The following is a 13,798-nucleotide window of genomic DNA, read 5'->3' as shown; positions in this document are numbered from 1 at the left end:
ATATTATTCAGCCTTAAAAAAGAAGAAAGTTCCGACACATGCTACAACATGGATGAATCTATGTGAATCACAGTGAAAACACTATGGTAATTCAAAGAAGCTGGTCACAGAAGACCACATATTGTGTGATTCTAGTTCTACAAAATGTCCAGAGGGGCAAATTAATAGAGACAGAAGGTAGGTAAGTGGTTGACTATGGCTGGGGAGGTTGCAGGAAATGGGGAGTGACTGCTTTTGGGAATAGGGTTTCTCTTTAGGGTGATGAAAATGTTCTAAAGTTGACTGTGGTGATGGTTTCACAAGACTGTCAATATATTAAATGTATAAAATTGTACACTTCAAGTAGCTGAATGGTGTGGTATGTGAATTGCATCTCAATAATGCTGTTAAAAAATTAGGTTACGAATGCACAGAATCATATAAATACAAAATATTATATTTATAAAAATATATGTACTTATCAATATATATAGAAAAAGTGACAGACATCAATAAATAGAAAAAATATATAAATGTATGTACCTATTTATTAACATTGCTTATTTGTGTGTCATAGCCCTGGTTTTCTTCCTTTTCCTAAGTGTATATTTCAGAAAATTTTAAACAATAGCCATTCCTTAATTTCACACATATACACACACACACACACAGAGATATGTGTTTTATTTTTTAAAGGAGCAACCTCTTCTCCAAACAGGTGGAAAAAAATCTCACCTTTTCCTCCCCCCCTTTAATATCCCTGAACCTGAGGATAAAGCCTAGTACACTCCATAACAAAGGTTCTCAAAATTTTATCTCTGGGAACTTATCAGAAATGCAGATTCTCAGCTCCATCCCAGACCCACTGAATTAGAAATTCTGAGGCTGGGGCCCAGCAAACTGTATTTGAACAAGCCCTGCAGGTGATTTTGATGCAGCTTACATGTGAGAACCAATGCTGTTCTAAAAACAGTTCCTGTGTTTTTACTGAAAGGTTTCACTTCATTTCCATCAGTTCCCAGTACCTGAACCAACCCTAATTTGTCTATAGAAATGTATGTGTGTGTAAACTGGAGGCTATGATGTCTTGTATACATTAATGGTAGTTTCAATGCTGCTTCCTATTATATATTCCCGATTGACAGATTTATTTTGCTTCTGAACCTGTCCTCCTAGCTAAGATGTCCTGCAGACAGCTGTTGAGACATCTTGTCGCATTTACTGGCACTATGCATTTAACATCACTAGAATAAAAACTCTAAGGTGTAAAATCCATTTTTCTTCACAGAGTTCTCATAATTTGATCATATTCTGGCAGTGCTGCTATAAACAGAATGATGTCTCTTCCTATCAACTCCTGAGGCAGGTCACCCGAATTTCTCTAGTGGCATTTCAGATCCTCTATCTTACTTATTCCTATCCTGATTTCATTTCTTTTTTTTTTTTGAATTTTATTTATTTTTTATATAGCAGGTTCTTATTAATGATCTGTTTTATACATATTAGTGTATATATGTCAATCCCAATCTCCCAATTCATCCCACCCCCCTTTTCCCCCTTGGTGTCCATACATTTGTTCTCTACATCTGTGTCTCTATTTCTGCCTTGCAAACCGGTTCATCTGTACCATTTTTCTTGATTCCACATATATGCATTCATATATGATACTTATTTTTCTCTTTCTGACTTACTTCACTCTGTATGACAGTCTCTAGGTCCACTGATTTCATTTCTTTGCTGGATAACAGGTCATTTGAGGACAGCAACTATATCTTCTTGTCATTGTGTTCCAATGAGTACAAGCATAAATATCTGGTATTTGACTCAAATTTCAAAACCAGAAATTTATTCTTAGGTTATGACTATAATAGGACATAAAGATCTATCATAATGATGTTCATTATAGACTAGTTTAATTTTTAGTCAAAAATAGAAATATAATAGCTAACAGTAGGCCACAGGTTAAATAAATTATGGAGAGAAGGGCTTGGGGACCCTGACAGGGTGATTCCTCTGCATGGCCCTATGATTTACAGATATGTCAGTACCAGGCAGGACATTTCAGCTGAAGGAAAAGAAGGATTACATGCTTTTAAAAGTAAAGTGTGTTTTATGAATAATGAGGAAACACCAACTCACCTGAACTTAAACTTTTAGTTGTGTAACAAAAATTCTTTCCTCTCTCAGGATCCTTTTTTTTTCCGAGACAGGCAGCACTGGGAAAAGAGAAGGCAATCGTGAGACATCAGGATTTTCTTGGAGAGCACATTCACTTACAAAATACCCTCCCTCCATGACCATGCCCCTTCACCCAGTCCACCACAAACAACCAAATGGGAGTAGGAAGGAGACTGGGACACCGTTGACCTTTCCCAGTATGAGAGAGGCCCCGTCACTGATGTCTAGGGTGGAATCTGTCTAATTCACAGCAGGTTCCTGGGGCCAGAGTTTTGGAAATGCTGTGGTTGTGAAACATATAGATGGCCCCTCGGAACTTTCTAAGGGGAACCTCCCAGGAGGGAATCCTACTCCTGGGACCTTATCAGGTCTTCCCAGAAGCCTATCTTGGGGCCGCATCCAGCTTCAGAAAATCTCATCTCATGATCGAGTCTGTGTCTTCTTGCTGGGATCCTTCAATCTTCCATTCTAAAGCTCAGAATCTGGTTTCCCTCCTTTATCTGCGCCAGACCCCAAGTGGCTGTGAGGGGAGAGGGCTGAGGAATCAGCGAAGTCTAGAGCCAAGAGTTCCAGTGACAACCCACATGGCCACACAACTCTCGCTCATCCATAAGCCACGCAGTTAAATAAGCACAATCGCCCAGTTAAATAATGACACACAAACGCACACATTGTCACGGAGACACGTCTACACCTACACACACACACACACACACACACAAATATCTCAATAGGCATACAAATCTCTGCTGCTCACGCAGACACGAGCCTGAGACTCGAGGCCCAACAAGCCGCGTCCGCGCCCGGAGCGTCCTTGCCTTGAGCGCCTGTCACCCCCACCGCGGGTTCCAGTCCAGCTGCAGTGAGAGACTATGGAAGCTTCCGCCGATTTTTATCTTTGGATACGATCTACTCACCACGTAGGGACCACAGCTGCTTGGCCACCGGAAGAGGACCCAGGGACCGAGGCTGATGCGAGCCCGGTGGCTTCTGGGAAATGCAGTCCATCCGGAACTGTCCTGGAGCCGGGAGTGCGCAGGCGCAGGAGTCTGTCGGCGCGCGGCGGAGGTAGGCTCGACCTCGGGAGGACTGTGGCTTCAGGTAGACCTGCGTACGTGGAAAAGGCGAGTGGAATATGAGTCCAGGCTGTAGCAGGCCGAGCAGGCGCTTGGGGACTTCAGAGCCTCAAACCTGCGTGCAGCAGGAGGAGGAGGAGGAGTAGGTGGTGGGCTCTTGGGTACGGTGGTTACCTAGGTGTGAGCTGTGAGGACAGGACTTTAGTCTTTCACCCTTCTCCCAGGTAGCATCATCACCTGGAGTAGTGCCAGGAGCACAGCCGGCATTAAGTATGCATTTGTTTTAAAGAAAGAACGCCTGGGCATGTGTAGGTCTCTTCGCGTTTTCATGCTGTATGATGTTGTGGGACCCATTGTGTGTCTGTAACCATGTATGGGATTGTTTCTGTTTGGTTTGTTTCGTAGAGTGTGGATGTGAAAATGGTTTGTGTTTCAGATTTTGAGATATTATACAACTTGTTAAGCACACTTCCTCCCCACTCCTCCATCCCCACCCCGAAATTCCTCCTTCCCAGTAACTTGCCTTTCTTTCCGTAAAAGGCCGGGTCTGGCTGCCTTTTGCCGGAGACACATACTAGCAGGGCTGACTCATCCGTTAGACACAGAAAGCAAAATGCCTAGGGCCCACAATACTTTTAGGGGCCTACAAAAATGTCTTTTAAAATCAGAAATAAACATTAATTTTTGTTCAAAGAAAGTGTTTAATTCAAAGAAACTCAATTTATTATTATTACTATACCTAAACAATCGTAAAATACTATTATTTTTATTTTCTGTTTTTTGGAAGAAGGGGCCCACAAAGGTCATAATGCTGCCCTGCACCTTAGCCAAATCAAATCAGATTTCAATCCAGCCTTATTCCTCTCCCAACTCCCCAGTGGGACTTGTGAAAACAGCACTGTACCCGCTGACCTTAGGTGAAACTGTGGTGAACTCTGACCTTCCCTCATGTGAGCGCTCCATGGCCCCAGTGGAGAGTGGAACATTTCCTTTCCCAGCTCTCTGGGCAGCTTGAAAGGAAGTTTGAACGTATTTTAGTCTCCTAATAAAACTTTATTTCCCAGACTCTTCTTGAATAAACATTAAAAAGTTTGAGTGCTTTTGTGACAGTGTGTGGAATTATATAATATGATGCACTATTTGAGGCCTGTGAGATTATGACTTTAGTTATGAGATTGTATGTTTTTATCTTGTGAGTATGACTTAAAATTTATTTAACTTTTTTGCTTTTCTTATGTGTGCATTCTGTGGATATTGTGAATGTGGATCACTGTGAACAGGCTTATTGAGTGAGAAACTACATGACTCCGAGATGGGTATGTGGGATTTTGATTATATGAATATACAACCCTGTGATATTATGACTGTATATGTTTGTGAGTGACTAGGCCGCCTTACTCTTCTCAGCAATGAAAGAGAAATGTTGCACCTTTTTGCAGCAATAGCTTTAAGATTTGGGTAAAAGGATTTGCTATTTATTTGGCAAATCATTTGGATATTTTATGTTCAGTCAGACAGATTTTTTTTAAAGAAGAATCCAAATCAACATATCTTTTCAAATAAGAAAGAATTCAGAGTCATATGCTGTATATGCAAAGGGTTGCCACTTTTGTGTCCATGTTAGACTCCCAGAGGTAAGCTTTCATTCTTCTGTGCTGTGAAGGAATTTTTAGTGGATAAGTTTGGAAAGCCCTGGACTAAAAACCTAACTATTTACACTTGGAGAGTCAGAGAAGAAGGACCAGGGAGTCATGACATGAATTCTACATCAAGCAACATTGTTACTTCGTTCTCTGAAGAGAAAACTGTGACTCAGACAAGACACACTTAAGGCCATTCAATTTGTCCACCAGAGAGCTACTTGCCAAACTTCAAATTATAGGTAATTAATACATTGTTTTATAAATATATGTATTCCAATGAAATGCAAAATTATACTACTATTTCCTATGTAAGACCTTATTGCGTTAAAATATGGCAACTGTGAATGGGAGAGTGGTCATTGTCAGTGATAATAGTTATATCTTTGGTGTTCCCATTCTTCACATTGATTATTTATTTATTTATTTATTTAAAAAATAAATTTATTTATTTAAAAAATAAATTTATTTATTTTATTTTATTTTATTTTTGGCTGTGTTGGGTCTTCGTTGCTGCGAGCAAGCTTTTCTCTGGTTGCGGCGAGTGGGGGCTACTCTTCATTGCGGTGTGCAGGCTTCTCATTGTGGCGGCTTCTCTTGTTGTGGAGCACAGGGTCTAGGTGCGTGGGCTTCAGTAGTTGTGGCACACAGGCTCAGTAGTTGTGGCTCGCAGGCTCTAGAGTGCAGGCTCAGTAGTTGTGGTGCACGGGCTTAGTTACTCCGTGGCATGTGGGATCTTCCCGGATCAGGGCTCGAACCCGTGTCTCTTGCATTGGCAGGCTGATTCTTAACCACTGTGCCACCGGGGAAGCCCCTCATTGATTTTTAAAAATTATATTTCCTTACACTTTTAATAAAATACTAAATACTTCAGTATGCATCTCCTAAAAATAAGGGTATATATACTTTTAAATAAATTTCTAATGGAATTCCAGGACAGAGGTTATATACATTTTTTAGAATCCTTCCACAAGAGAACTTTGCAAGAACAGTTGAGTAATATAAGCAGAGAAATGGAGACTCTAGGAAGGATTCCAGAGGAAATGCTAGACACCCATGTTCATAGCCACATTATTCACAGTAGCCAAAAACTGGAAGCAACCCAAGTGTTCATTGATGGATGAACAGGAAAACAAAATGGGACATATACATATGATGGATTATATTATTTAGCCTTAAAAAGAGGAAATTCTGACACATGCTATAACATGGATGAATCTAGAGGACATTATACTAAGTGAAACAAGCCCATCACAAAAAGATGAATACTGTATGATTCCACTTATATGAGGTACCTAGAGTAGTCAGATATATAGAGACACAAAGTAGAGTGGTTTCCAGGTTTGTGGGAAGGAGGAATGAGAAGTTATTATTTAATGGACATATTCTCAGTTTTACAACATAAAAAGGGTTCTGGAGATGGATGGTGGTGATGGTTGCTTAACAGTGTGAATGTACATAACACTACTGAACTGTACACTTAAAAATGGTAAAATGAGGGCTTTACTGGTGGCGCAGTGGTTGAGAATCTGCCTGCCAATGCAGGGGACACGGGTTCAAGCCCTGGTCCGGGAAGATCCCCCATGCCGCGGAGCAACTAAGCCCATGTGCCACAACTACTGAGTCTGCGCTCTAGAGCCCACGAGCCACAACTACTGAAGCCCGCGCGCCTAGAGCCCATGCTCTGCAACAAGAGAAGCCACCACAATGAGAAGCCCGTGCACCGCAACAAAGAGTAGCCCCTGCTCACTGCAACTAGAGAAAAACCCGTGTGCAGCAATGAAGACCCAACACAGCCAAAAATAAATAAATAAATTTATTTTAAAAAATAAATAGAAAATAAAAATGGTAAAATTTGTGTAATGTGTATTTTACCACAACTTAGAAAAATAATAGTAAAACCAGAAGTGCCTGAAATGAAAAACACTGTGACAGAAATGAAGAATGCTTTTGATGGGATCACCAGTAGACTGGACATGGCCAAGGAAAGAATCAATGAGCTTGAAGATAAGTCAGTAGTAACTTTCTAAACTGGAATGTAAAGAAAAAGGATGAAAAAAAGATAAGTGGAACAGAATATTAAAAAAAAAAACTTGAGGATAAATATAAAAGGCGTAACATATGTAAATGAGAATACAGGGAGAAGAGATAGAGAAAGGAGAAAAAATATTGAATTAATAGTGGCTAGGGGGCTTCCCTGGTGGCGCAGTGGTTGAGAATCTGCCTGCCAATGCAGGGGACATGGGTTCGAGCCCTGGTCTGGGAAGATCCCACATGCTGCAAAGCATCTAGGCCTGTGAGCCACAACTACTGAGCCTGCGCGTCTGGAGCCTGTGCTCCGCAAAAAGAGAGGCCGCGACAGTGAGAGGCCCGCGCACCGCGATGAAGAGTGACCCCACTTGCCACAACTAGAGAAAGCCCTCGCACAGAAACGAAACCCAACACAGCCAAAAATAAATAAATTAATTAATTAATTTAAAAAAAATAGTGGCTAGGAATTATCCACAATTAATGATAGACACAAAACCACAGATCCAGAAAGCTTTGGATAAATACCAAAAACGACACCTAAGCATACCATGTTCAAGCTTCAGAAAACCAAAGACAAGGAGAAAATCTTGGAAAAGAAGCTAGAGGGTGGGGATAGCAACTGACCTATGGAGATACAAGGATAAAAATTAATCAGACTTCAGAAAACATGCAAGAAGAAAATGAAGTATTTACAGTGTTGAAGGAGGGACTTCCCTGGTGGTCCAGTGGTTAAGACTGTGCTCCCAATGCAGGGGGCCTGGGTTCAATCTCTGGTGAGGGAACTAAGATCCCACATGCTACATGGTGTGGCCAAAATAAATAAATTAATTAAATAAGGTGTTGAAGGAAAAAAACTACCAGCCTAGAATCCTATATCCAGTGAAATTATCCTTCAAAAGTTAAAGAGAAATAAAGACTTCCTCAGACAAGCAAAAACTGAGGGACTTTGTTGCCAGTAAATCTGCCTTCAAGAAATGTTAAAAGAAGTTGTTCATAGAGAAATAGAATGATATAGGTCAGAAATTCAGATCTACGTGAAGAAAAGAAGATCACTAGTAAAGGAATAAATGAAGACAATATAAAATCTTTTATTTTTTCTTATTATTGATCTAATTTACATATAAAAATTATATTTATTCAAAGTAATAATAACAATAATGTAATTATGGCATACCAATAAGTGAAATGAATGACAGCATTGTTATAAGGGATGAGAAGGAGGAATTGGGAATACTCTATTATAAAGTGCCTATACTGCCTGCCATTAGGTATGATATTCAGGCTTCTGGATACAAATGTTCAGCAATATTCATAATAGCCAAAGTGGAGACAACCCAAATATGCATCAACTGATGTGGTGTATCCACACAATGGAATATTATTCAATACTAAAAGAGAAATGAAGTATTGATACATGCTATAACATGGACAAACCTTGAAAACATTATGCTAAGTGAAAGAAGCCAATCACAGAAAAATCACATATTATGGGATTCCATTTATATGAAACCTCTAGAATGTGTAAATCTATAGAGATAGTACATAGATTACTGGTTGCTTGGGCCAGGAATTGTGGTTGGGGGGTGGGGTGGGAAGATAGCTAATGAGTTTGGGACTTTGAGGGGGATGAAAATGTTCTAAAGTTAGATTGTGGTGATGGATGCACAGTTCTGTAAATATATTAAAAACTATTGTACACTTTAAATGGGTGAATTGTATGGTATGTTAATAATATTACAATCAAGCTGTTTTAAAATGAAATTTATTAAATAGAAAAAGAAAAACAGAATCAATGAAACCAAAACCTGGTTCTTTGATAAGATCAATACAATTGACAAACTTATCATCAGACTAAAAAGGAAAAATAGGAGAAGACACAAATTACCAGTATCAAGAATGATAGGGACTTCCCTGGTGGTGCAGTGGTTAACACTCCACCCGCCAGTGCAGGGGACACAGGTTCGAGCCCTGGTCTGGGAAGATCCCACATGCCAAGGAGCAACTAAGCCTGTGCGCCACAACTACTGAGCCTGTGCTCTTGAGCCCACGAGTCACAACTACTGAGCTGGTGCACCACAACTACTGAAGCCTGCATGCCTAGAGCCTGTGCTCCACAATAAGAGAAGCCACTGCAATGAGAAGCCCGCGCACCACGATGAAGAGTAGCCCCTGCTTGCCACAACTAGAGAAAGCCTGCACGCAGCAACAAAGACCTGATGCAGCCAAAAATAAATAAATAAAATAAATAAATATATTTTTAAAATGGAGTTATTACAATAGAGAGTGTACCAAATAATATGCAAATTGCTAATAGACACATAAAAGGTGTTCATTAACCACCAGAATAATCCAAATTAAAATTGCAATGAGATACCCTTACACACCCACCAGAATGGCTAAAGTTATAAAGACTGACAACACCAATGTTGTCTGGAGCATTTATAAATCTCACATGTTTTTGGTGGAGTGTCAAATGTTGCAATTATTTTGGAAAAGGGTCTGGCATGTTCTTATGAAACTAACCCTGTTAACATTTACCATGCAGACATACCCTTACCAAGCAATTCAAGTCAAATATTTGTTTAAGTGGAAAGTAAACATATGTTCTCCCAAAGATCTGTACAAGATCGCTCAATCACTGCTTTATTTCTAATAGCCCAAACCTGGAAACAGCACAGCTGTCCATCCTTAAGAGAATGGATAAACAAAATGGTTTATTCATTCAATGGGCTGCTATTCATCAGTAAAAAGGAATGAACTTAGAATATATATACAACAACATGGATGAATCTAAAATATATTGAGTGAAAGATACATTAATCAAAAGAGTGTATGCACTTTGATTCAGTTTCTGTGATGTTCTAAAACAGGCAAAAGTAATCTGTGGTGGAAAACGAGAGCAGTAGTTGCTTCCTGTGGAGTTGGAGTGAGGATTGATTAGAAGGGCATGAGAGAACTTTGTGGGCTGGTAATAATGTTCTATATCCTGATAGAGATTTGGCTTATACCAATGAATGCATTAATCAGAACTTAGTAAATGTTTACTTTAGATTTGTGCATTTCATTGTATGTAAGTTTTACCTCAAAAGAAAATTATTATAAGTAAATATTGAATTCTGGTTAATAATATGAATGTGGAAGTACACGACGTACTCAGAATAGTCAAATACATTGATACAGAAGTAGAACAGCAGTTACCAGAGGTTAGGAGAGGGAAAATGGAAAGTTATTGTTTAATGGGTACAGTTTCAGTATGGGATGATGAAAAAGTTGGAGATGGGTAGTCATTGTGGTTACACAACAGTGTGAATATACTTAACACTACTGAATGGTACACTTAAAAATGGGTAAAATAGTAAATTTTATGTTATGTAAATTTTATCACAATTAGAAAGGAAAAATAGGGCTTCCCTGGTGGCGCAGTGGTTGAGAATCTGCCTGCCAATGCAGGGGACACGGGTTCGAGCCCTGGTCTGGGAAGATCCCACATGCCACGGAGCAACTGGGCCTGTGAGCCACAATTACTGAGCCTGCGCGTCTGGAGCCTGTGTTCCGCAACAAGAGAGGCCGCGATAGTGAGAGGCCCACGCACCGCGATGAAGAGTGGCCCCCACTTGCCACAACTAGAGAAAGCCCTAGCACAGAAACGAAGACCCAACACAGCCATAAATAAATAAATAAATAAATTTTAAAAAATAAAAATAAAAAATAAAAAAAAGGCAAAATATAACTGCTGTGGTTACATTAATACCAGACAATCTTAGACTTTAGAACAAGGAAAATCACTAGGGATAAAGTGGGATATTACACAATTATAGAGGACCTATTCACTAAGAAGACATATCAGTCCTAACTGTGTATGCACCTAGCAACAGAGCTCCAAGACACATGAAGCAAAAATTGAAAGGAGAAATAAACACACAATCAGAAATTGAAAGTAAAAAACACTGTTTATACTAGCATTAAAATTATGAAATATTCCTAAATAATTTATGTAGCTACCCTGCCCTCAATGAGGCAGACCATAACTCCTCATTTCCTCAGTGTGGGCTATGCGTAGTAACTTTTTTCCAAAAAGCACAATATGGAAAGAGGGAAAAAGAGAAATTTTATAATAGAGAAACCTGACAAACCCTACCTCATCTAGATGGTCAAGGTCAACATCAACAGTGATACATCCTGTTGATTGTACAGCCTTGATATGATGTGATAAAGAGGCACTTTACCTCTGTGAAAGGCTGAGAGAAAAAAGCTGCAAACCAAGGATACTCTGACAAAGTTATCTTTCAGAAATGAAGGAGAAATACTTTCCCAAACAAAAATGGAGGTAATTCATCACCACTAGACCTGCTTAACAAAATGCTGAAAGGAGTTCTTCAAGCTGAAATGAAACAGTGCTAATTAGTAACATGAAAATATGAAAGTATACAACACACTGGCAAAGATAAATGTACAAATTCAGAATCTCTAGTACTGTAGTATGGTAGTGTGTTAACCACTTAACTATAGTATAAAAGTTAAAGGACAGGAGTATTAAAAATAACTGTAGGGACTTCCCTGGTGGCACAGTGGTTAAGAATCCGCCTGCCAGTGCAGGGCACACAGGTTCGAGCCCTGGTCTGGGAAGATCCCACATGCCGTGGAGCAACTAAGCCCATGTGCCACAAATACTGAGCCTACGTTCTAGGGCCCGCGACTCACAACTACTGAAGCCCGTGTGCCTGGAGCCTGTACTCCGCAACAAGAGAAGCCACCGCAATGAGAAGAGAAGCCCGCGCACTGCAATGAAATGTAGCCTCCGCTCACCGCAACTAGAGAAAGCCTGCGCACAGCAACAAAGACCCAGCGCAGCCACTAAATAAAGAAATAAATAAAAATTAAAAAAAATAAAAGTTAAAAAAAATATATATATATATACTGAAAGAAAGACCCCTGCATGTGTGGTCTCCTCCTCAGACATATAGACTGAGGGGAAAAATAAATACCCAATTAAAAATAAAAACTATAGCTACTATAATTTGTTAATGAATGATTTCACTCTTCTTAGATTTTCTAAGATTTACTTTGTGGCCTATTATATGATCTATCTTGGAGACTGTTCTGTGTGCTCTTGAGAATAATGTGTATTCTGTTACTGTTGGGTGGAATGTTCTATATATGTATGTTGGGTTCATTTGGTCTAATGTATGATTCAAGTTCAACATTTCCTTGTTGATTTTCTGTTTGAATGAATAGTTCAACAAGGAAATGTTGAACTTGAATCATATGAAATTATATCAAGTATCTCTTCCAACCACAATGGTATGAAACTAGACATCAATAACAGGAGGAAAGATGGAAAATCTACAAATATGTGGAAATTAAACAGCACACTTTTGAACAACCACTGGATCAAAGAAGAAATTAAAAAGGAAATCAAAAAATATCTTGAAATGAATGAAAATGGAAACACAATATGCCAAAACCTAAAGGGATGCTGCAAACGCAATTCTATGAGGGAAGTTATTAGTAATAAACACCTATATTAAGAAAATTAAAAGATCTCAAATAAATAACTGAACTTTACACCAGGAGAAACTAGAAAAAGAAGAACAAACTAAGCCCAAAGTTAGCAAAAGGAAGGAAAAAACAAAGTGCAGAAATAAATGGAATAGAGACTAGAAAAAACAATAGAAAAGATCAATGAAGCTAAGAGCTGTTTTTAAAAGATAAATAAAATTGATAAACTTTTGCTAGATGAAGAAAAAAAAGTACTCAAATAAATAAAATCAGAAATGACAGCGGAGACCTTACAACTGATACCACAGAAATACATAGAATCATAAATGACTAGTATGAATAATTACATGCAAACAAATTGGATAACCCAGAAGAAAAGGATAGATTTCTAGAAACACAACCGACAAAGACCAAGTCAGAAAGGAATAGAAAGTCTAATTAGACTGCTAACAAGTAAGGAGTTGGAATCAGTAATCAAAAACCACCCAACACAGAAAAGCTCAGGACCAGATGGTTTCACTAGTGAATTCTACCAAACATTTAATGAAGAATGAACACCAATGTTTCTCAAACTCTTCCAAAAATTAAAAAGGAAGGATCACTCCCAAACTCATTTTACAAGCCTAGAAATACCCTGATACCAAAGCCAGATAAGGACACTACAAGAAAAGAAAACTACAGACCAATATCCTTGATGAACATAGATGCAAAAATTCTCAACAAAATATCAGCAAACTGAATTCATCGGCATATTAAAAGGATCATACACTATGACCAAGTGGGATTTATCCCTGGGATACAAGGATGGTTGAACATACACAATGTGGGGACTTCCCTGGTGGTCCAGTGGGTAGGACTCTGCGCTCCCAATGCAGGGGGCCCGAGTTCAATCTCTGGTCAGGGAACTAGATCCCACACGCATGCCACAAGTAAGAAGTCTGCATACCACAACGAAGATCCCGTGTGCCACAACTAAGACCCGGCACAGCCAAAATAAATAACTATTTTGTAAAAATATGCAGTGTGTACCACATTACATCACATTAACAGTATGAAAGATAAAAATCACAGGACCATCTAAAGAGATGCAGAAAAAGCATTTGACAATACAACATCCTTTCATGATTAAAAACTCTCAACAAATTGGTATAGATGGAACATATCTCAACATAATAGAAGCCATATACATCATACCCAGAGCTAACATAATACTCAATGGTGAAAGGTTGAAAGCTTTTCCTCTAAGAACAGGAACAAAACAAGGGTGCCCTCTCTCACCACTGCTACTCAACATAGTACTGAAAGTCCCAGCAGAACAATCAGAAAATATAAAGAAATTAAAAGGCATCAAAATCAGAGAGGAAGAAATAAAATTGCCTTTGTTTGCAGATGATA

General features: G+C 39.0%; 2 protein-coding genes across 24 annotated transcripts in view; one reads left to right on the top strand and one right to left on the bottom strand.

The window, feature by feature from the left end:
* Window positions 1-3,152, bottom strand: part of ZNF404 (zinc finger protein 404) — a 28,321-nt gene extending 25,169 nt beyond the window's left edge. For 5 of the 7 annotated variants that reach the window (XM_082438748.1, XM_082438753.1, XM_082438750.1 and 2 more), the window contains exons 1-2: window positions 3,075-3,152; window positions 2,119-2,195 (exon numbers count right to left, since the gene is read on the bottom strand). The gene's annotated coding sequence lies outside the window, so the exon portion shown is untranslated. The other 2 variants (XM_082438749.1, XM_082438752.1) reach the window with 1 other exon arrangement.
* A 1,824-nt stretch (window positions 3,153-4,976) lies between these two features.
* The window catches only part of ZNF45 (zinc finger protein 45), a 30,975-nt gene continuing 22,153 nt past the window's right edge, over window positions 4,977-13,798 (top strand). For all 17 annotated transcript variants that reach the window (XM_082438659.1, XM_082438669.1, XM_082438665.1 and 14 more), the window contains exon 1: window positions 4,977-5,115. The gene's annotated coding sequence lies outside the window, so the exon portion shown is untranslated. The remainder of the gene's footprint in view (window positions 5,116-13,798) is intronic.

The sequence above is a fragment of the Balaenoptera physalus genome (assembly GCF_965194825.1).
Source record: "Balaenoptera physalus genome assembly, chromosome: 19".
Classification (NCBI taxonomy): Eukaryota; Metazoa; Chordata; class Mammalia; order Artiodactyla; family Balaenopteridae; genus Balaenoptera; species Balaenoptera physalus.
Note: the sequence above shows the minus strand (reverse complement) of the source record. Positions and strands in the feature narration are given on the sequence as shown.